Below are 24,775 nucleotides of genomic sequence, written 5' to 3'. Positions count from 1 at the left end.
TGGGCCCAGTGGGGCCTTGTTTGGCATTATTTTGAGCACAGAGGAGGCAACATTGAGAGATCAAGGCACAGACGGATGGGAGTTGAGCAATTACTAGTAACAGTTTAATAAGGTTTCAAGGGCGGTTTTTCCTAGGTGGGTGAACTCAGGCTGTTGGAGAACCACCTGGTTGGCTAGCTGCTTTGGTATATAGACTCTTTGGTCTGAAAGTACCCACCATCCTTTTTTTGTCTGGCCTTCTTTTTCCTGTTGTGTCCATTTTGTTTCTTGGATTGGGTACTTTGGGGAAATTCACAGTTCCAGGGCCAGCATGATTTTTGAGGGTGTTATTTTCCTGCTGCTTGTTTAGCTGTGGTGTCAGCTTGTCGGTTACCTTCTGACACTGAGTCCTTTCCTCTTTGGTGTCCCTTGAAGTGGATGACTGCTACCTCCCTCGGTTCCCAGACTGCTCTTAATAGTTTTAGGATTTCTTCCTGATTTTTTATTTCTCTTCCTCCTGTGGTCAAAAGTCCTTTCTCATTGTATAGAGCCCCATGTATATGTAGAATGGCATAGCATGAATCAGTGTGTATGTTGGCCCATTTGTCTTTACTGAGTTCTAGTGCTCTTATTTAAGGCCCACAGTTCTGCTCTTTGGGCCGACCATCCTTATGGAAGGGCTTTTGATTCTATGACATCAAAATCAGACACTACTGCATAATGAGTATATCTTTTGCCTTTGTTCACTAAGCTGCTTCTGTCGGCGTGCAGGATGAGGTCAGGATTTTGTAACAGCCTGTCTGATGGGCCGGGTCAGCTAGAATAGCCTTCATCAAGTACCTGTAGACAATCATGTTCTGGGGGCCCTGCCTCTGCGGGCAAGAAAGTGGCAGGGTTTAGAGTTTTTACAGCTTCCAATCTTATTCGTGGATTCTCACATAGCAGTCCCTGATATTGTATCATCTGAGCATGCATTAGCCAGTGTTGCCCTCTGGCATCCATCAAAGTAATAACAGAATGGGGAACCTTAACATTTAGGTTTTGCCTCAACATGAGTTTGTCTGCATCCTTGATGAAAAGTGTGGTGGCTGCTAGTGTCCTCAGACAGGGTGGCCATCCTGCCACAACTGAGTCAATCTGCTTTGAAAGGTATGTCACTGGTCTTTGCCAATGTCCAAATTCCTGGGTGAGAACCCCCAGGGCCACCCTCTTCTTCTCATGTATGAACAGGTGGAAATCTCCTGATACATCTGAGAGTCCCAAGGCTAGTGTCTCCATGAGTTTTGTTTTTATAGTTTTGAATGCCTTTTCTTGTTTAGGGCCCCAGAAAAGGGGTGCTCTCTCTTCCCCCTTTAGTTCCTTGTGTAATGGTCTGGCCAACTCTGAGAACCCTGGGATCCATATTTGACAGAATCCTGCTGCTCCCAGGAACTCTCAGACCTGCTGGTGGGTAGTGGGAACTGGAATGCCTGTTTCCTTTCAGCTCCCATCATCTGTTTGCCTTGGGTAATTTTGAAGTCCAAATATTTAACTTCCTGTTGGCAAATCTGTGCCTTTTTTTTGACACCTGGTATCCTGCTTCTGCTAGTAGCCTGAGTAGGGCCCTGGTTCCCTCCAAGCACTGGATCCTCATGGGACTGGCTAGCAGAAAATCGTCCATATATTGGAGGAGGACATATCCTAGGTGCTGTCCTGAAAACCTAGCTAAATCAGATGCCAGCACCCCACTGAATAAGGTTGATGAATTTTTGAATTCACTGCCTTGGGGCAGTCTAGTCCAAGTGAACTGTTCCTTTGCCCCTGTGGTGGTAGGGTTTTCCCATTCAAAAGCAAATAGAGGTTGGCTATTAGGCACTAGCTGGAGACGGAAAAGGCATCTTTTAAATCTAAGCATTGAACCATCCTACTTCCGAGGGTATGAGTCCTAGTAGAGTGTATGGGTTAGGCAATGCTGAATGCAGCATGATGACTGCTTCATTCACGGCTCTTAGGTCCTGCATAAGGTGGTAATCATTTGTCCCAGGCTTTTTCATGGGCAGCAGGGGAGTATTCCATGGGGACTGGCCTCATTTTAGAAGTCCCCATTTGAGTAGCCTGTCCAAGTGTGTCTGAATCCCCAGGCATGCCTCCTGTGGGACCATATATTGGCATATTTTGACAGGTTCGGGTCCAGGCTTTAGGTCAAATAATATCAGAGTGTGTGTGTGTGTGTGTGTGTGTGTGTGTGTGTGTGTGTGTGTGTGTGTTTGTGTGTGTGTGTTTCCAGGTAGTCGCGTAGATACAGCAATTCATGAACTACTTGGTGACCCCCTAGCCGGCACCATTGGGGACTGCAAAATGATCCTTGGGTTTGCACCCCTGTTGCTCCTATGATGGTGACATCTCGACCAGACAGAGGTGCCACCAGACAGAGTCACCACAGACTGTTTGGACCCAGTGTTGACCATGAAGTCTATTGTTTGGCCCCCCACCTTCATTTTGATCATGGGGGCCTAATTGGATACAGCCCGGTCTTTCTTAGTCAGAGTTCACTCCTGCCAGTCTGATCAGGTCAGCCTCAGGTGGTTCTGGCTGGTAGTGGCTGGGTGGAGCAGAGGTTTTTGGTTTCCTTTTTTGGCGATTGGGGCATTCGTTTTTCCAGGGTCCAAATTCCTTGCAATAGGCACATTGATCCTGTCCCAATGGCGCTTCTCTTTTTTGTTCTTGCATACCTCGTGGTTTCCATGGGGGCCCTTCTGGAGGGGGGTGGTCATCCCAAGGCAGTGGCCAGAAGAGCTGCCTTTTGTTTCATTCTTGAGTCTGCCTCCTTTCTGGCAGCTTGATCCCAGTTTACAAAAACCTTGTTGGTGACTTCCAATAATTTGGTGGCGTTTTTTCCAGCGAATTCTTCCAATTTTTGGAGCTTCTGTTTAATGTCACTTTGGGCCTGTCCCACAAAGGTAGCATTGACCATTCACTGATTTTGGGGGGCTTCTGGGTTGAATGGAGTGTAAACTCTGAAGGCTTCACATAATCTTTCAAAGGAATCAGCCAGACTCTCTTCTGGCTTTTGTAGAACCTCAGATACCTTTGCCATGTTGGTAGGCTTTTTGTCCCCTGAAGGGAGGTGAGTCGTATCTTTCTAACCTGGCCCTTCCCACCTCTGTAGTGGGGTCCCAGCAGGCATTCTCTTCGGGCATAGCCTCCCATCTAGATTCCCATCTGAATAGCCTCAACATCTAGATTCCCATCTGATGTCTGAGTCTGGAGCCAGTTTCTGGCTTTGGTGACAATCGTTGGCACTTTTTTTGTGTTGAAAAAAGTAAGAAGCCTTTTATAGTCGACCCAAGGAGGGCAGTGGGTCTGGATTATGGATTTTAGGAGATCTATCATCACCTGTGGCTTCTCAGAGTAGGGTGGCATGTGGTGTTTCTATTTGAGGAGGTCAGTAGTGGAGAATGGTTGGTAGTAGAAAACTGATTACTCCCTCTTGTAGGGTCCCATTGGGGCCTATTCTTTGGGGACCCCTAGTCTCCCATAATGGCATCTACATTGCCGTTGGGGGCCTTGGATATTGAGCTGTGGACCTAAGGTGTCTTCCTACTGGTTTCAGGGTCTCTGGTTGGGGCAGGCTGGCTGCTGGTGGAGGTGTGACTGATGGAGGTGGACTATCAGACAGGTGAGGTTCCCCTCCCTCGATTGATGGGGTGCTGGGGGCATATGGTGGCAGAAATGGAGGGACTTCTGAATTTTCTTGGAGGATGGGGGGCAGTTTTTTCTGCTGTGAAGTCTTCTCAGCCAGTGCCACTAAGACCCTACATTGTCCCTTACTATTAACACAGAACCGGACCCAAGAAGGCTCGATTTGGGTTATTTGCAGCCATTGATTAATGTATAGGAATTGATCTGGGTGGCCAGGGTCTCCACTAATTACTTTATAAACAGCTCAGACTGTGGGAACATCTAGGATGCCCTCAGAGGGCCATCCTACACCAAACGTGGGCCATTCTAATTCACAGAGGGTATGTAATTTCCTGGGGATCAATAGGACTCCATAGTGACCTGAAAATCCCTCTTTAAAATTCTTTTCTTTTTAAAATTTTTAATGTTTATGTATTTATTTTTGAAAGAGAGGCAGAGTGCAAGCAGGGGAGGGGCAGAGAGAGACGGAGACACAGAATCTGAAATAGGCTCCAGGCTCCGAGCTATTAGCACAGAGCCTGATTGAGGGCTTGAACCCACAAACTGCGAGATCATGGCCTGAGCTGAAGTCAGACACTCAACCCATGAGCCACCCAGGTGCCCCCTTCTTTAAAATTCTTAATCACACATTCCAAAACTGTTGGTTTTGAGGAATTTCCCCCCATCTTGGTATCCTAGATCCCTCCCAATGTATGGTGTCACAGGACAAACACAAGGGAAGAGGTCACTTCATTCGCCTGGCTGCTCCCCTCGCGGGGACCTAGACACCTCTTAGCATCGGCAGGTCAGTGTAAACCCCTGACTTGGATCAGGTCTCTGCAGACCTAATTCTGCCTTGAGCTATATGAGGTCCTCACGGAATCTCAGGGTAGGACCCACTCAGGCTCTGTAGCCAGACTGTGGAACAGGGGCACTCACACACACATTTAGACAGATTGCAGATTTCCACCCAGGACTTCCCTCCTATGTGGCGACCGTGTCCCCTGGGAGGTGATCAGACTTCCCTTTCACAGGCCTGAACTCTGCTTGGGTCCCCACGGACACTTACCCAATCCAATGTCCCATCCTGGCAGAATTTTCTGATTCCCTCTGGAGTCCATCCGAGCACAGTGGGCACTGATAATTGCCAGGCTGGTGAGGGTCGGGGTCCAGTGAAATCACTGGTGGCATGCCTTCCTTTCCATCATAGGGTCCTTGAAGAGTGGCCTCTCCACTATCCTCCAACAATGGTGGCTCAAGGGGCCAGCACGGCTGTTGAGTTTCCCAACCAATGCACCAAATGTTATAGCAAATACTTGGCACCCAGGAAGAGACAAGCCATACACACTCAGAGAATCAGAAAAGACTATTTATTTCACACTGGTGCTGGCCCAGTGGAGTCACCTCCAAAGGCTGAGGCCTGAACCCTGGCATCGGCCTCCTTTTATGGCTGGGAGGGAAGGGGGCTGAGAGACAAAAGAAAAAGGGGAGGGGGTGCTTATCAGTGGTGCTACATGGGTAGTTGGTGGAGGCAGGAGGCAAACAAAAGAAAAAAGGGAGGGGGCCCTTATCAGTGGTGCTGTCTGGGCAGTTGGTGGACACAGGAGGCAAACAAGATTATAGAAGCCAAAAGTATGCAAGGGGAGTAGCCAGCCTTGGGCATCTGGCTGGCCACTATTATCTTGGTTTTACTAGCTTTCCTTCTCAACCCTGGTCCCTGTGGCCTCCAACATCTTTAAACCAGCTATAGTATGTGGAGTCCCTTGCTTCAAATCTTTAACTTCTCCTCTTTCTGACCTCTATACCACATTTAAAGTCTCATATCATTACATGAGGCAAACCTTAGATAATCTCCCTATCTTAAGGTCCACTGATTTGTGATCTTAGTTACATTTGCAAAATGAAAGTCGCACTTCACAGCAGTGTTTGATTAACTGGGAGAAGGTGTGTTTCTACCTGGGACAGGGAATGTTAGAATTCTGGCTACCATATCATTACACAGACTTTTGTCTTCTGATGTGCAGTCCAATTCTTGTTTCTTTGAAGGTGCTCTGTCTTTATTTTCTGATTATTGTTAAGATCTTATTTTTGCTTTGGCATACTCCTTGTCTAGAACTGCGTTTCTTGTCTTATGTACAGTTTAGAATTGGTTGGATTTCCTGGATCTGTAACTTGGTCTTTCCAGCCGTTGAAAATGGTTGGGCATTATGGTTTCAAATATTACCTCTCCTTCATTCCCTTTCCTGTCTTCTTAAATGCATGAAGCATTTAAGACCTATCTCTTTATCCTCCCTGACTCTTAACCTCTCTTTTATATCCTTTATCTCAGAATTTCTCTGTGATTCATTCTAATATTTTCTGCTCTATATTCCAAGAAATATTCCCCTCTTTGCCTATGTCTAATTTGTTATTATAACTTTCCATTGAGTTTCCAATTTCAATTGATAAACTTATTTCTAGGTCTTGTGTGGTGGTTTTTTTTTTTGTCTGATAAGTCTAAAATTTAAGATATTTATGTGTATAACTCTGCTTTCTCTCTTTTTTCCTTGATGGCTTGTTTCTTTGTGTATTTGTAATTATTATGATTTTTTAAAAAACTAAATGCTCATATTCCAGGATACTGTGAGAATTCTTTAAAACCTGAATTGAAGGTTAATTTCTTAAAAGAAAGTCTACTTTTTCTCTTACTAGTTATTTGTGGGTACTGTCAGCCCAGCATTGCTTTAAACTTCATTCTTGGCTTGTTGGTTGTTTTGATTTTAATTTGTAATTATTGACAGTTATGATTGCAGAATCAAGATGGCTATTAGTGACTATTAATTCCTGGGGAAATTTTTTTTCCTACACATAGACTGGAGTTTCAACTGTTAAGACATGATTTTCTAGTGGGTGACAGTGGAGGAATATTTCTAGGTTACCTTTATCTTGAGGTTGCAACCTTTGAAGACCAACTTTAAAAAGGAGAAGGAAGTGCTTCCATTTGATTCTGGCACTTGAACAGATCCTGTGCTTTGTTCCCTTTTGCACAAGCCCTGAGAAATACAAACCAAAGGTCACATTCACTAGGTTTTGCAAAACTGTCTTTAGTCTTTGGGCTCCTGCTTTCACTTCTGATTATGCATTATTTTCTTACTAACTCACAAATGCATTCAATGAGTGTTTAAACTACATTCTATTCAGAATTTATTGTTGTTTTTTCCAGTAAAAGAGTTAAACAAATTATGTAATTGATTATACTGCCAGAAATAGAAATTCTTCAAAATGTGGTGTGTGTGTGTGTGTGTGTGTGTGTGCGTGTGTGTCTGTGTGCATATGTGTGTGTGCTTACTGGTTAAAAACTGGGAGAATAAAAAAGTATTGAGTTTTGCTATGTTTCAAGCACTAGGGATACAGTGTTTCTTAAATAAAATAGATATGATTCTTATCCTTACAGATTCATTAACTTTAAAGGTGAGTCCAGCGAGCAAAACAGATCAATCAAACAACCAAACAAATAATTGTCAGTTTGCTTCTCCCCATTTCCACTGGTTATTCTGATAAAACTTCTACATTCCTCTTTGTGTTACAATTACTCTTTTTCATATTTATTCTCCTATCATATGTATAATTCCATACATTTCCAGAAGTTGGGACAAATAATATCTTATTTTCCACCTACCATGTAGGATCCCTTCCTCCCTTCCCTAAAACAGGAAAAAATAAGCTTCAAGGAGACTCTGGAAATATAAAAGAAGTCCAAGACATAATAGGCCCTTTGGTGGTGAGAGACTGAGTTAAAGTAAGGGAGGTCCTTTTCATCCTAAGAGCTGTGCTCATGAGTTGATTGCAGGGCTGATATTCAGGAGATATGCATTGTACCCTGATACTGTCTTCATAGGTGGTATCCTGTGTCCTTGGAGTATCTGTTCTAATTGGTACATGCCTATGCTGTTCTAGCTGTTGAGTATTTTGAGTATCCTCTCTGACTGATTGTGTGAATCTGAGATCCTTTTGAATGCCCGCTTATACCACACCAGCTACCCTCAGAGCCCCCAATCAGCAGGAGAGAGCACACTCTACTCTTCCCTGCTCAAGTGCAGAGCCTGTATAGCATGTCAACATTTGAGGTGATCATAGTATCTTCCCTTCCCTTTTGGTAAAGAGCAGGATTCACTGATAGGCCTGAAACAGGTTATGCTCAACATCTAGGTTGCTGTAGGAAACAGAGCAGAGAGTCTTATTTACAAGTGTGTCCTTTTGTAAAGCTAGCTTACCTCCAGGCTTCTAAATCTGACTTAGACTTACTGTCGGTCTGGTCCTCTGTGTTTTAATTCACCTCTTGGGATTGACCCACACATGTGCATGATGTGGCTCTCCACTGTTCTTATTCAGGTGCTTCATGGTGACAGTCCCTTAGCCATTGCTCTCCTCACCTTGGAGAGTCAAAAAAAAAATCCGTACACATCCTTCTGTTTGCAGATTTTGGACTCTATTTTTTGAAACGTGTTTGCTTTGCCCTCCAGCTTTGTTTTAAAATGTATGCTTTTATTTGGGTCATCTTTTTTCACCCTGCTCCAGATTTAACTGCTGTATTTATTCTCTGTTTGTTCATATACTAAGAATTGAAGTGAAAATATCTGAGTCAAGAATATGTCTAGTTTAGGGGAACCTGCGTGACTTAGTTAAGTGGCCGACTTCGGCTCAGGTCATGATCTTGCGGTTTGAGGGTTCAAGCCCCGCATCAGGTTCTGTGCTGACAGCTCAGAGCCTAGAGCCTGCTTCAGATTCTGTGTTTCCCTCTCTCTGCCACTCCGCTGCTCATGCTCTGTCTCTCTCTGTCTCTTAAAAATAAACATTAAAAAAAAAGAATATGTCTAGTTTAGAATCCAAGTGGACAAATTTTTTTTTAAGAGAAAGTCTGTCTTTCAACTTATAGCCCAGTGTTTTATGTACTGCATCAGTGAGATAATTCTTCATTTATCTAAACTTCTCAAAGTTTCTATTTCTTTGTTAAGTATAAGGAACAAAAGGCACAGTTTAAAAAAATCCTTCCTAGAAGACAATTTGTCCTGACGAAATCAAGCTTCCAAACTGTAGATTTATATCTGTTGAGGTTTTTAAATTGTTATCAAGCTCATTTAAGTTGCTCATATGATCAAGGAATCACATTTGGGCATTGAGGGCAACAATTTTTTCACAATTATGTATTTAACAGTTGTTCATTTCTCATAATCAGATATGAGATTTTATGATTAAAATCATAATCATATGATTTTATCTTTAGGTAGTTCTGGAATGCTTTACCCTTTTATCTTTTTCTTTTGTGGAAGAATAAACAATTTGGGAAGATATAAAGAATAATGTATAAAAAACATTTAGAAAATTTCAGTGTGTGTAGCAGGGAGGGAAATGTAACACACTGTCAACACACAGTGTTTGCAAAACTGATAAAACTTCAGAGTTGTGCATTCCAGTAAAGTTTCCTTGCACAATAACCCTGTACGTAAACCAGGACTTCCTATCTGTACCTTCTTGCTGTGTAGCTACTGACCAAATACAGGATTTGCTGGACTTCTACTCTTACAACACAACAAATTTTTAGTGTTATGCCCTATGTTGAGTCAAAATCAGCCTCCTTGGAACTAATCTACAATTTGACTAAATTTCTTCTTTCTGTTATGAGATTTATTGAACAGCAACATATATTAGGTTGTATGTTCAGGCATATAGATACGAAAATGAATAAAACACAGCTCATTTTCTGAAAAATCTCACAGTCTAGATGGGGAGACAGACATATAAACAAATAATTAGAGTAGAGGAAGAAGTGCTAACAGAGGTACTCACAATAGCATTATGTGAGTAGAGTTCTTTGAGCTGTTCATCATATGATGTGGTTTCCAGGCCCTTTATCATCATAATAAAAGACTCTTCAAGCAAAGGTTGAAGAGATCTTACAAATTGCCTTCTTATGTGAGGTGACTGTTCTGAAGCATTCAGTTATAGTAAGTATGGCAATAATTAGGACTCGGCTACAAGGTGGTTTTAGATAGAAATAAGTAGTAAAGTTTCAGTCAATCATGAATTATCCATGCACAAATCAGAATACATATTTGAATGTATAAATGTAATTTGTAAACAGTAATGTGATTCATTGGCTTTCAGAATTAAGTTAATAATGATGTTTGTCTATTCAATAGAAGAAATTTCCAAATTTTAACTTGTATTAAAATTAATTAATGCATCACTCATGCTCTGATTCAGAATTTTCAAAATGCCTCTAGTTACATTGATTCCTTTTAATTACAATGACTTCTCTTTATTCTTTGATCTTTGATTTCTAGTTCAGAAGTTTACAAGGATTTATATTGTCTGTTTTGTTAAATTTTGCTTGTTTTGTTTTATTACATTGATCTGGAATAATCATATACGTTCCATTATTCCTTTCATTTTAAGTAGGTGGAGGTGACTTAGTATTTGGGACCTAAATCAATGTGACTTTTTGAATGCTGCTTGGTTTATGGTGTGGAGTACCTTATAAACAAAATAAAAAAAGAAAGGACTTCCAATTTGTGCAGGTGATTCTATTTTCATAGAGAATTTTTCTTTGTACAATGTTCTTAACTTGATTTTTAAAAAATGTCCTTGGAAGTTTTTGTAAAGTCTTGTATTTATGTGCATGTTATGTGCATTTTTCTGGAAATGTTTATCCAGGGGGTTGATCAAACACTCAGGAGAGGCTATGTACTGTAAATATTTTCAGTGGATCCTTCTGGCTAGATATTCATGCTGCCATACCAAATGACGATCAACACGCTTTATGCCTTATGTCCTTCATTATGACCTGTCATCTTTGCCATAAATAGCATTATATATTACTTTAAAAATGGATTCTCCAAGAAGGGATTAGGTAATAAAGGTTGTGTTTGTGTATCAATTTATGGTTTCAAAATACTTTCAAATGTAATGTGTCATTTAATCCTTAAAGTTTATGAAAACATATTATCCCCATTTTACAGAAAAAAGAATGGAGATTCAAATACACAAAGCTCAGAACTCACAGAGCAGGAACTCCGATCAGTTATTCAGAGTGAAATACTCTGTCCACATCAAACATTTATTAAATTTTCCTTTTGATTAGTTTATGTGTTCTCTATTTAAACAGATAGTGTTTAGGCCTTCCACTTACTCTGTTAAAGGGGATTATCTGCACAGTGAACTATGAACTCAAGGAAACAAGGCCAAGTCTTGGGCCTCAGTTTTCTCACATGTTACATGAGGTAATAAACCCAAGCCACATGCAGGTAACTTCCAGCTCCTATATTCCATGTGCTTTTGTCAAAGTTGGGCCCAAAGCTGCTTCTCAGGAGAGCAGGTCTATCCATTATATTTGCATGCCAGATGAGTTGGCCTGTTGGCCACCAAATGCAGTTTCATCACCAGTCCCAGGGTCCAGGCTGAGCAATGGGGACCATTAATGAGTTTCTTCCTGTTGCGAGGAAGTTTTCTTGGTAAATCTTACAAAGACAGTGTCGTGGCTGACTTTCATTTGCCTTTTCTTCAACCAGTTCTTGCCTAGAGGAACTGTGTTAGTCATTGGTTTGCTGGCTATGTTCTAAGATGTTTTAGTTTCCCTGTATATCAGGTGATGTAGAGTAGGTAAATCAATGTTTAGAGTGTAGTGCTTGGGTGGCAGTAGCTTCAGGACAAAAGAAATCTATTTAAGAAACAATATCAGAAATTAAATTGATTAAAGTCCCAGATCCTTAGAAGGCTTGAGTCTGAGTATTCTTATTGCCAGATATGTTTTAGAAGCTGTGTATCCTGGTTGAAGATCCATGGTATACATTTGTTGCATGACTGGTCATTCATTTGAGTCTCAGCTTTGCCATTTATCAATGAGAAATTGGATCAGATCATCTCAAAAGAGCTATGCCAACTAGGGAATTGACTGCTCCTTGAATATTTCAATTAATGATCCTTAATAAGCTATTTTTCCCATTCTTCTTATACTTTGTAATATGATTGAATCTTCTGATGTCACTTTAGAGCTTTAAATAAGACTTAAAGTTTTAGCTAATAATTATATGATATCAAGTATATGATAAGTATTCCTCTCCACCTTTCCCCAACCTGACCTCCAAAAGCTTTTCTCTTGATTTGTTTGACTTTTCATTCTTATTTCTTTTAACTTTGAAATTGGTTGCATAAATGCAGTTGAAACCACAGTATAAGGCCAAAACACAGTGTATCAATATCAGCTCATTTTATCACAGGACTCATGTGTAGACTGGGTAGTTTTCCCAGACTCAGAAGTGACTACTTCCTTGATATAGATCCCTTCATGGATTGTGTTCAGCATCCCACGCCACCTGAGGCAATAACCACTCCAGAGCTGAAATCATAGGCTAGATTTTTATTATGATGGGATCACCCGCTATTGAAATAGGATTTTGTTGTTCCATTTGTAGTCCGCCACCTGATAAATGCTAGATTATGAGTCAGAATAATAAACACAGAGGTGTTGTAGTAGGCCAGAATGCTTCCCATTGTCTAATGTTACATCTTTCTTTTTAGCAGTATTCTCAAAGGAAAACAAAATTTGAATGTGTGCCTGTGTACCAACAGTTTCTGGAAATGGCAGTGCCTATCTATTTTCTTTTTAAATAAAGGCTTTCTGTAAACGGTTCACATAACCAGTTATTTGGCTTGAAATGGCCTCCCCATGAAAATGCCTGCTTTAATGTCAAGTCAGGGAATAGCGAAGCTTTGCTGGAGTCCCAGTGTCTAGCAGATATACTATAAATTTAATTTCATAGCAAAGTGAAGTCTATTACAGAAAATCAGAAAGAACTACCTTCTCAGCAAGGCCATCTCTCTATTTTTATTGAGTCCTTTTTTTGTGTAGGTTTTGCAAGCTTTGTCTGCACCTGTCAATAAAAAGGGGCTCTTTGTTTGAGGACAATACTGACAAATTAACCAGAAAACATATTTCCAGTGGTGAGTGGGGCAAAAGTTCAGGAGAAGGCCATGGCTGCTACCTGTTTTATTATACCTGTAATTGAGGATGTCAGACTTGTTAACAATTTGTATTTTACTCCATTTGAATAGCCTTGTTCTCCTGTTGTCTTACATATGTGTCAGTGAAGCCAGGGCATTTTTATAAATTTTGCTGTTACAAGTGTCAGCCAAGGAGAGAGGATGATGAAGTAGATGTTATGATGATGTAGATGTTGTGATAAAGTAGATGTTCCTGATGCCTTATAGGAATCCTGAAATATCTCAATGACAGGAAAAAACTCCCAAACCATACTCTTTACTCTTTCTTAATTGGTATTTACTGCTGCTATAGGGTGTAACACATTAATTAAAGATTTCCTGGGTACTCTGACAAACAGCTAATGACTTTTAAACGGCTGGCTTGCCCAGTGATCATTCTTTTTACAGGGTCCACATAAAATTTTTTCTTGGACATTTGAAAAAGAATTACACTCACATGTAATGTGAGAGCGATGACCTGGTACTACTATTCTTAAAACCTCTGGACCTGAAGTGTGGAGGGATTTTCTTTTGAAAATTACCATGAAGTACAAACACCAGTTTTATGTAGCGTTTGTGGATGTGAATTAGACAGTACATTAAATATCAAAAGAAGGAAATACCAGCTTTGCCACAATGTTCCTGTAACAGGATGCATGAATTAGAAGTCTCATAGATGTTGCTGCCTTGAAGTCTGGTGGTTCAATTTAAACCCAGATCAATTTTTTACGAATTCTTTAGCAATTAATTTTCTAGGAATTCCTAGGATGCTAGTGGCACTCCTCTAAGTTTGTGAAGGACAGAGATAATAAATATGGCCCCTATCCTCAAGGAACTAATGACCCATTCAGCAATCTCTGTAGATTGTTTTTAAAGCAATCAATTTTTCTAGGAGTTTTACATTTTCATGCCTTATGTTTAAATATTTAATCCATTTTGAGTTGCTTTTGTATATGTCTGGTAAGAGATAATGATCAAATTTAATTTTGGATGTGGATATTCAGTTTTCCCAACCCCATTTTTTGAAGGGACTGTTCTTTCCCCATTGCATGGTCTTGGTACCCTTATTAGAGATCATTTGACCATATACAGAAAGGTTTATTCTGGGCTCTCTATTCTGTTCCAATGGTCTCTGTGTGTGTCTTTATGCCAATACCACATTGTCTTAATTACTGTAGTTTTGTAATATATTTTTAAATCAAGAAATATCATGCATCCAGTTTTGTTCTTCCTTCTCAAGGTTATTTTGGCTATTTGGAGCTCTTTGTGATATTATACACAAACATCAGCTCAAAATGGATTAAAGACTTCAATGTAAGACTCAAAACTATAAAATTCCTGGAAGAAAGCCTAGAAGAAAAGCTTCATGACATTGGTCTTGGCAACGAATTCATGGGTATAACACCAAAGCCATAGGCAACAAAAGCAAAGTAGACAAGTAGAACTACTTCAAACTAAAAACTTTCTGTATAGCAAAGGAAATAATCAACAGAAAGAAAAGACAACCTAAGCAATGGGACAAAGTATTGCACACCATGTATCAGATAAGGGATAAATTTCCAAAATACAAATGGAACTCCTACAATTCATAGCAAAACCAAAGCCCAAAACAAAACCTAACAACTCAATTAAAAAATAAATAAAATGCTTGAATAGACTTTTTTTCCAAAGAATATATACAAATGGTGAATAAGTATATTAAAAGGTGCTCAGAATCACTCATCATCAGAGAAATGCATTTCAAAACAACAATGAGATATCACCTCAGACCTGTTAGGATGGCTATTATTAGAAGGAAAAAAAAAAAAACAAACGACAAGCATCAGCAAGAGTGTAGAGAAATTGAAACCCTATGCTATTGACGGGATTACAAAATGGTGTGACTGCTATAGAAAGCAGTAAGGAGGTTTCTCAAAAAGTTAAAACCAGAACCACCCTATGATCTATGAAACCCACTTCTGGGTATTTTTGCAAAATAATCAAAATCAGGATCTCAAAGAGATATCAGCTGTCTCATGTTCACTGTAGCACTATTCACAATAGCCAACATTTGGAGATAATCTAAATGTCCATCAGTGGATTAATAGGTAAAAAAAAAAAGTGTCTTTACCACAATAAAATAAAAATTAGGGGTGCCTGTGTGGCTCAGTTGGTTAAGTGTCCGACTTCGGCTCAGGTCATGATCTCGTGGTTTGTGAGTTCAAGCCCCATGTCAGGCTCTGTGCTGACAGCTCAGAGCCTGGAGCCTCTTCAGATTCTGTGTCTCCCCCTCTGTCCCTCCCATGCTCATTCTCTGTCTCTCTCTGTCTCTCAATAATAAATAAACGTTAAAAAAAATTTGTAAACAAAAAAATTAAATTAAATTAAATTAAAATTAAAAAGTTTCAAATACAGTATATAAATAATAATCACAAGTAACATTTATTGAATGTTTACCAAGTATCAAACACACACTATATGTTGTGCTTTTCATTGGGTGTCTCATATAATCTTATAACAGCAGTCATGGAAGATTTCATGGTATCCAATGAGAAATCTGGCTTTTGGTTATGTAACATGGTCAAGATGGCACAACTAATATTGGTTCCCAAATCTTTTTGACTCTAGAGTCCATGCAGTTGATTACTACTCTATTCTACTTTCTCAGTGAAGATACTATTTGAGATTTAATGAGTATTTTTCTTCTCAAATATTTTAAGGTCTTCATGTAAAGCTATCCAGGTTATGAATAAATGAAACACATTTTATTTCTGCTAAGGTAGAACCTCCCTCATTTTCTTAATGTACTTAGTAAATATTTATTGAATGAATTCATGTGGATGTATTTTTTTTTTCAACGTTTATTTATTTTTGGGACAGAGAGAGACAGAGCATGAATGGGGGAGGGGCAGAGAGAGAGGGAGACACAGAATCGGAAACGGGCTCCAGGCTCCGAGCCAGCAGCCCAGAGCCTGACGCGGGGCTCGAACTCACGGACCGCGAGATCGTGACCTGGCTGAAGTCGGACGCTTAACCGACTGCGCCACCCAGGCACCCCTGGATGCATTTTTTTTAATGAAAGGAATTACACTAAAATGTTGAATTTAGAAAATTTTTTTGTGTCATTAAGACACTGCGAGGAGAAAAACATAATTATGTTCCACCTGCTTTATTAAATTTTGGTAAAATGTACATAACATGAATTTGCCATTTTGACCATTTTTAAGTATGCAGTTCAATGGTATTAAGTACATTCACTGTTGTGCAATCATCACCACCATTCATATCTAGAACTTTATTATCTTCCCAAACTGAAATTCTGTATCCATTTATCTATTTATTTTTAAAGAAAAGCACATTTGGAAGTGTTTAAATTCTGTTTCAGTATTTCCCAGGCAACCATTTAGCATGTCATTACTAACAAATTTGATAGAGTTTGTCTTTTAATAAAAAAGAGGAGAGAAAAAGTTTATTATTGAAATATTATTAACTTTTGGGCCATCTGATAAATTGAACTTAATTCTCAAACTTGGCCTCATTGGAAGCGGAAATTAATCAGTTGAATGAAGTAGCCACAAACTGAAAATTTTGACAATGCTAGATAATGAATGTTGAACATCAGAGTTTGATTTTGTAGGAATAGAAAAAAGCGAGCTGGAGAGACTACCCTAAATTTGATAGTTGAGCAGCACAACTAAAACTCATATCTAGAGCTAGCATGCAAAGCTAAAAAAAAATAGGTGGGCACAACTTACAAATTATTGTGTTGGGGACAGAACCTGGATGATTGAAACTGTAAGAAGTGCCTTTACAAAGTAACCTACTCATCAGTGGAACCTGATTCATCTGTGATTTTCTACATCCTCATATACAGAGATAAAGAAAAATTTAGGGGGCCATTGTCCTGGGAGAAATGTGTACATTTATGTTTGTGTGTTGGTAGTAAACATTATGGGGCATCCACTTGTTCAAAATCTGCCTTCAAAAACCTTCCAGTAGACCACTGGTGTGTGCCTGGGCCTTTTATTTTAGTAACAATAGTGTCACTAACAAACACAACTAGTGAGCATCTCCAGTGTTGAGCTTTGGAACTAAGGGTCATCAATGAGCATCTAGATAAATTCTATTAGCCAGGATTTGGGGATCTGAAAATTTTGAGGAAGTTGTCATGGAAATACCATTACTTTGTTGTTGTGGTTGTTGTTGTTGTTGTTGTTGTTGTTGTTGTTGTTGTTGTTTTTAAACTGCTGGGCTTCTCAGTATCTTTCAGGCCAGTATGTACATGAAACTTTATAACAGACTATAGTAAGAAACATTTGCTAAATGTACATGGCCATGAAGTGAACTTTCTTTGGGAGCATTTTTAGGAACTAATCTTCCAAGGAACACTTTGGGAAACCCTAATCTATTCCAATCGCTATGTCCTAACAGGAGCCATGATGAATTTATTTATTGCACTATCACTTAGTTTTATGTCTCTAACAACTTTAAATACATTAAATATTTAATCCAAGATAAATAGAAATCATTGCTTATCTTGAGACAAAAATAAAGACAGTAATAACAAATAAGATGTTCTTGCTTATTAGAATTGGACATTTTGAGGATCTGGCCCTACGTGCATATTTTGATTAATAGGTAGGCTACTTTGGCTACTTAGTGTAACAAAATATCTGAATTTCAAGGGACTTAAATAGGAAGGATGTATTACTGTCTGCATTATAAGAAATGGGTTGTGGAGTGGATGGATGGCTCATTGAAGTCAGTGAGGACTAAGGCTGTCGCCATCCTTCAGGCCCACCATCCTCAGTGTGACAGAGATGTCACCACTCAGAGTTGCATCACGTCATCACAGCCATGTCAAATATGGAGTTAAGCTTCTCTCAGAACTTTGCATTCTATCTCCCAGGCCCTCACCCAGCCAGGCCCTAAATGCAAAGTAGACTGAGAAAGTGAGTATCTGGCCTTTCAGTCTCCATCCTCGGTGTCAGAAAGAAAGAGAAAGAAGGTTGTGTCCCACATGTGTTTTTCATAGTCATCTTTAACTATGTGGCTATGTGGCTGGGTTTCTACTGCCCCCAAATCTTTGTTCAGTAATTTAAAATGAAATTAAATGCTGAAATACTTTAGAGCAACTCTGTGAATACAGATTTATTTCAGAAAATGTGAGTATTGTAGAAGGAAAGATTCTCTTGGTATGCCTGAATCCTTTAATTATCACTAGAGTTTTCTTTGCTTTTTCCTCACTAGTTTTTTTTAAATTAAAGGGTTTCTAGCACGATTATAGACCCCAGTTTCAGAGACTATTGTTTATAAGGGGCAAAAAACGAGGATCCATCAAGTACTGGCTTTTTCTTCCCTTGTCCTGTTCCAGTTTATGATTCTCATATCCCTTGCATTTTATATTCCTAGCTAGGATCCTCGATTCTATTATACTCATGATAGCTCAGAAGATTGTTCCCTTCTCTTCTTCTCAGTCACAGGAGATAAATGGAGACAGGGTGGACCGATCATAGGTGTCAACAGACTGTTTTTGTTGTTGTTTGTTTTCTTGCTTGCTTTTCTTTAGCCCAGCTTGGAATATATAGATGAAAAATGTGGATATTGAAGGATAGAAGACCAGCTCCCTGGTCTCCCCCACTCTCAACCTCATATACTTTTCTTTGTATTTCCTGGCAGTTAAGCCAGAGTGGAAAAGGCAGTGTAGCAAGAAGACAAGATTAAGTGTATCTGGAATGTGATCAGGTTGGTTTGTGAATCTAGTAAGAGGTATAAGCCATACATGTGGCATGTGTGAAGTTGCCCTGGACTAGGTGCCAGGGGAGACTAAGCTATTGGAGGTATCATTGGAAGGAATGCTGATGGTCCCTGAAGACCAATGACTCATTTTCAAGCACCTTAATGAGTAACTTCGAAAGACGGAGAAAGCACATTTGACAGCAAGTGTGTGTAGAAATAATATGGCACCTTAACATATGAATGAAATGAAACTTTATTTAAAAATACTATTTATTGAGGCAATATTTATGGAATGTATACTTGTGACAAACATTCTGTTGCAGTGAAATAAGTCAGAGTCCCTGCCCTCTGCTTATTCATGGTATAATGGAGGCATCATATTTGTTAGCAGAAAAATTATAAAGCAGATGGTGAAAATTACTTATTCAGCTGAAATTTATTGAGCATCTGCTATGTGTCAGGCACTGGCCTAGGCCTTGAGGATAGAGAAGTGATATAGATCCTGCTATCATGAAGCTAATATTCAAGAAGGCTGTATAAGAAATACTAACAAAGAGCTCAAAGGAGAGAGTGACTACAACTACTCGGGGGAATCCAAGCAGGCTACCCATAGATAGACGGTGACATATGACCTGGATCTTAAAGAATTTGAAAGAATTTCCATGTAGATAAGTGGGGAGGAGTCATTCCAGGTGGGGTAGTAATCATCATGTTTCAAATAGTATGACTTAATTCATTCATTTGTTCATTTTTCAACAACATTTATTGAATATCTACCATATACAAGAATCTGTGAGCTTGGTGATGACTAGAGAACTCAACTATAGTTGAGCAAGATGTAATAGTTACTTTTAGGAGCTTATGGTTTACTAGAGGAATTCACAGAAGAACTTGGTGTGGCTGGAATATAGAAAATGTGGACCAGATAGATCCTGACCCTTACCTGACAAAGGAATTTGAATTGTATTCTATAGATGTTGTAAGGCTGTAGAAGGCTGAATATGGGAACTAAGGCACCAAGATTTACCCTTAGGAAGGTAACTCTGGCAGTACAAAAAGTAAATTGAGGATGGAGGAAAGTCTGGTGGGAGTTAAGGCACTGGCCCAAGGGGAGAGATGAGAGCTTGAAATAGAGCAGTGGTAATACTGATTCCATGCATTTCTTACACCATACACAAAAATAAACTCAAAATGGATGAAACACCTAAATGTGAGACAGGAACCCATCAAAACCCTAGAGGAGAAAACAGGCAACAACCTCTTTGACCTCAGCTGCAGCAATTTCTTGCTCAACACGTCTCCAAAGGCAAGGAAATTAAAAGCAAAAATGAACTATTTGGGAACTCATTAAGATAAAAAACTTCTGAACTGCAAAGGAAAAAATCAACAAAACTAAAAGGCAGCCAACGGAATGGGAAAAGATATTTGCAAATGATATACTGGATAAAGAGTTAGTATCCGAAGTCTCTAAAGAATTTACCAAACTCAATACTCAAAAAACAAATAATCCAATAAATAAATGGGCAGAAGACATGAATAGACACTTCTCCAAAGAAGACATCCAGATGGCCAACAGACACATGAAAATATACTCAATGTCCCTCATCATCAGGGAAATACAAATCAAAACCACACTGAAATATCACCTCACACCAGTCAGAGTGGCTAAAATTAATAACTCGGAAAACAACAAATGTTAGCAAGGATGTGGAGAAACGGGAACTCTCTTGCACTATTTGTGGGAATGCAAACTGGTGCAGCTGCTCTGGAAAACAGTGTGGAATTTCCTCAAAAAATTAAAAATAGAACAACCCTATGACCCAGCAATAGCACGACTAGGAATTTATGCAAAGGATACAGGAGTGCTGATTCATAAAGGCACATGTACCCCAATGTTTATAACAGTACTTTCAACAGTAGCCAAATTATGGAAAGAGCCTAAATTTTCATCAACTGATGAATGGATAGATGTGGTTTATATATACAATGGAATACTATTTGGCAATGAGAAAGAATGAAATCCTGCCATTTGCAGCAGAGTGGATAGAACTGGAGGGTATTGTGCTAAGTGAAATAAGTAAGTCAGAGAAAGACAGATATCATATCTTTTCACTCATATGAAAAAGGAAAAATAAGTTACAAATATAGAGGGAGGGAGGCAAACCATAAGAGACTCTTAAATACAGAGAACAAACTGAGGATTGATGGGGGGCAAGGGAGAGGGGAAAATGGGTAGTGGGCATTGAGGAGGGCACTTGTTGTGATGAGTGAGCACTGGGTGTTGTATGTAAGCAGCAAATCACGGGAATCTACCCCCAAAACGAAGAACACACTGTATACACTGTATGGTAGCCAATTTGACAATACATTATATTTAAAAATTAAAAAAAAAAAACAACCTCTTTTCATTCAGCAAATATTTATCCAAGACTTGGCACTCTTCTAGGTAGTGGGAATCTAGAAGTGACTAAAACACATTCCTTGCCCTTCAGGGGCTTACATTCTAGTTGAGAGAGAATAACATAAAGAAATGAAGATAAATAAGGAAATGTATAATTTGTCAGACTGTGATAGGAAAGTAATAAAGCAGGATAGGGAGTATAAGGAATATCAGGGTTGGGATAAGGTATTAGTCATTATTTCATAAGAAGAGAAAGGGAAAGCTTACTGATAAGGTGACTTTTTAGCAGAGACCTGAAATAATTTGTAGAGGTATCTGGACTGAGCATGCCAAATAAAGGAAGCATAAAAGGCAAAAGCCATGAGATGGACGTATGCCTGGCAGTTCTGAAGAATAGCAAGTCGATTACTGTGGCTAGGGGGAAGTGAGTGATGGATAGGGTGGTAGTGGAGAGGTAAATTGTGTTTGGCTCACTGTAAGGACTTTGGCTTTTGGTCAGAGTGGGGAAGGAAGCCATTGGAGATATTTTAGCAGATGTGTTAAAACTTTCCTGGATGCACAATATACAGTAGAATATAGAAGCAGGGAAACAATGAAGAGTCCAGTGCAATCCCAGGGAAAGATGGTGGTGGCTTGGGCCAGGTGGTCAGATTCTGGGTGTAGTCTGCTATGACTGGATATAAAGCAGACCCACCGTACTGATGGATTTGATGTGAGTATGAAGGAAACAAAGGAATTAAGGGTAGCTGCAAGGTTTTGGACCTTGAGAAATTAGAATTTCCATTTGAAGAATGGAATTTCCTTGATGGAGACTATGGAAGAGCAGGTCTACAGCAAAATCAGGTATTCTACTTTAGACATACCAAGTTTGAGACGCCTATTGGATGCCCAAATGGAGATGTTAAATAAGCAGTTGGATATAAAAGTCTGGAGGTGAGGGAAAGGTGAGGAAATGGAAATTTAGAAGTCATTAGTATATAGATAGTATTTTAAAAGAGGAGACTAGCTAGTGTTGGGGTGTCTGGGTGGCTCAATAGGTTAAATGTACGACTCTTGATTTCAGTCAGGTCATGATCTCATGGTTCATGGGATCAAGCCCCACATTGGGATCTGCATGACAGTGTGGAGGCTGCTTGGGATTGTCTCTCTCCTTTTCCCTCTGTCTCTCCTAGACTTGTTCTCTCTCTCTTTCAAAAATAAACATTAAAAAAAGTTAGTGTTACCTACTTAGTGGTGTAGGGTGGCAAGAAGGTTCAAAGGCACAGATTTGGAGGAATCAAAGTGTCAGAAATTGGAGAGATTAGTAGTGATGAGTATAGGAGGGATTGAGAAGGAGTGTCCTGAGAGTGTGGTGTCTCAGAAGCCAAGTGCAGACAGTGTTCAGAGAAACAGGGTAATCACTTATGATGAAGCTACATATGGGTTGATAAGGATTAAGACTGAAAACTGGCCATTAGATTTAGTATCAGAAAGGTGACCTCAATAAGAACTGGATGAGAGCCATTTATTCAAGCCAAATTTGAAGGTTGATAGTGGAGATTGTGATTATCCATGGCATTTTGAGGACATTTATTGTAAAGAGAAGCAGAGATATGGTTTGACAGTTGGAAGGTCAGGGGTGAGGTTTTTTGTTGTTTACTTGCTTGTTTTTTTTTAAAAGACTAGGAATATTCATCCAGAGAGGAGATAAAATAGTGTAGTAAGATTCACAAGTCATTTGAAGATAGACTAATAAGATTTGATGACCTCTTTGCATGTGGATGGGGATAAAGAAGTAATTAAAGAGTATGCCAGTATTTCCAATTTGGGAAACATAAATAGTACCAATTTAAACTTCGCAATTTCAGAAAATATTTTTCTGTTTTGTGCTGAACCTTTAGTTTTTGACGGAAATTTCTGATGGTAAGATTCAATGAGAGTTAAGGATGGCAATAACAGTATAATAGGGATGATAATGCACTTAACATTCATTGAGTCATTTCAAGGTAGCTTAGATGCCCTCTCCAACAACACAGTCTGTACTATTATTAACCCTATTTTACAGATGGAGAGACTGACACCCAGAAGGAAGAAACAACCAGCCAAAGGTGTCAGAGCTTGCTAATGTCAAATCCAGCTGTACTAATAAGAAAGCACAGTTTACGCAATAAATTATATGAACTCAAGTCAAAATTTGAGGTGGACAGATTTTTACCGAGTACAGAACTGAACCTGGATCTTGGGTCTTAGCAATCACTCTGTGTTTTTCTTCTGTCACTTTTACATCTGCATCAGAAAAATGGCAGTTCTTACTGGGGCTTAACTGGAAATTCTTGAAATGACTTCAAGTCATATTTCCCTCCATCTTACTACTGAGAAGATACCTGTGTTTCTAACTGGAAAAGAAGGGTAAAATATTAATTTGAGCCTGCACTTATACTTGAATGTGCATGCAAGTGCAACTACACACACACTTTGCATCACTGGAGCCCATTATGAGCTGAAAATATTTTCCAGGGTACTTATATGCCTCATTCTTTCCAAGTTCCTAAGTGTTTAGGTTTGCCAGCTTCCCATTCTCCATATGTTCCCAATTCTCTAACCTAATGTCCTTCCAAAAAGAAGGTGAACCCAGATACTCTGTGGATATTTTAATACATATTTCCCTTCCCTGCTTGTACCCCTCAGTCCTATTGCTGGTTTCAGGTATTACACACATGTGTCTGTATTGAGAATTAGATAAGGAGGTAGTTCATATACTTTTCAAGCATGTTTTGTGTAGGGATCCCTTCCTTTACCTGGGTCTTTTCATCTTAGGGATGTGGGCACAAACAAATAGCTTGTGCAAGAACTGACAGTACTGGTTAAGGGCATGACTGTTGGTTCTAATTCGAACCCTCCCACTTATTGTCTGTATGGCCTTGACCAAATTATTTAACCTTTCCTGAGTGGAAGCATGCAATTATACTATTGTTTTCCTATACCTGCTGAAATCTTTTGATTTAAAGTTTAAGGATAATGCAGTATATTTTGTCAAATTTATTATTTTCATGAATTATTTGTAAGGTGTTAATTACATATAAATACATTGTAAACAGATGCGAAATAGTCTACTCCTGCCCAGCTGTCATTTTTAAGTGATAAGTCATCTGGGATGACATCTGCACTAGCAGGACTTTTTGCAGGAGAATAACAAATAGATCTCAGTGCAAATCTAGTAGAATTAGTATTTTCTCCTACATGTATTTTGCATTTTGTTAATGTTAACTCTTGAGACTAATTATGTGCTTAATGGACATTCAGACTTTCAGCTGCATGTAAATATTTGAAAAGGGAAGAAAGGAAGAAGAGAAGAGAGCTGCGCTGGTAGTCATGTTTGATATATCGGGGTTATCATTCCATTTTGGGGGGATGTAATTATATGGAAAGCCAATAGAGAAGTTGTCAGGAAATGCTAAAAGGCTTTGAAGTTCACATGTACATATATTCATAGTTGTTCATAATCGTCTCATGTATATGAAAGAAAATCCCCACTCCTGCAGCTTTAGGCCCTAAGATACATTTTTTGTGTGTGTGTGTGTGTGTGTGATTCTTTTCCCCATCAAGATACTCTTTCAGTTCATTTTGACAAGATTCCATTTGTATAAAAAAGTGTAGCCCTTGGGGAAGGGAAGTAAGGAAAAAAAGATTTAAGTAAGGAAAAAAAGATTTGCTTCATGCGCTACCTACCTATAAGATTATCTTGGTCCACAGCAAATAATTAGCTTCCCCTTGTCTGATTCAGTAGAAAAGAAGTCACGTGCTAAGGTAGTGTCAAATCTTCTTGGAGGCCAGATTAACGTAGAACAGCAGTCAGGGAGACTGGGTCTAATTTTTACCCTTTTGCAGTATCCAATGCTCCTAATCATGCCTCCTTTTGAAAGTTTCTCCTCCTCAGTTATTTCCAGGCCACCCAGTCTGCTCTTTGGGCTTCTTTTCTTACACTTAACTCTGAATTACATGTTTTACCCAAAAGGACTG

The sequence above is a fragment of the Prionailurus bengalensis genome, chromosome F2, assembly GCF_016509475.1.
Source record: "Prionailurus bengalensis isolate Pbe53 chromosome F2, Fcat_Pben_1.1_paternal_pri, whole genome shotgun sequence".
Lineage (NCBI taxonomy): Eukaryota > Metazoa > Chordata > Mammalia > Carnivora > Felidae > Prionailurus > Prionailurus bengalensis.
Note: the sequence above shows the minus strand (reverse complement) of the source record.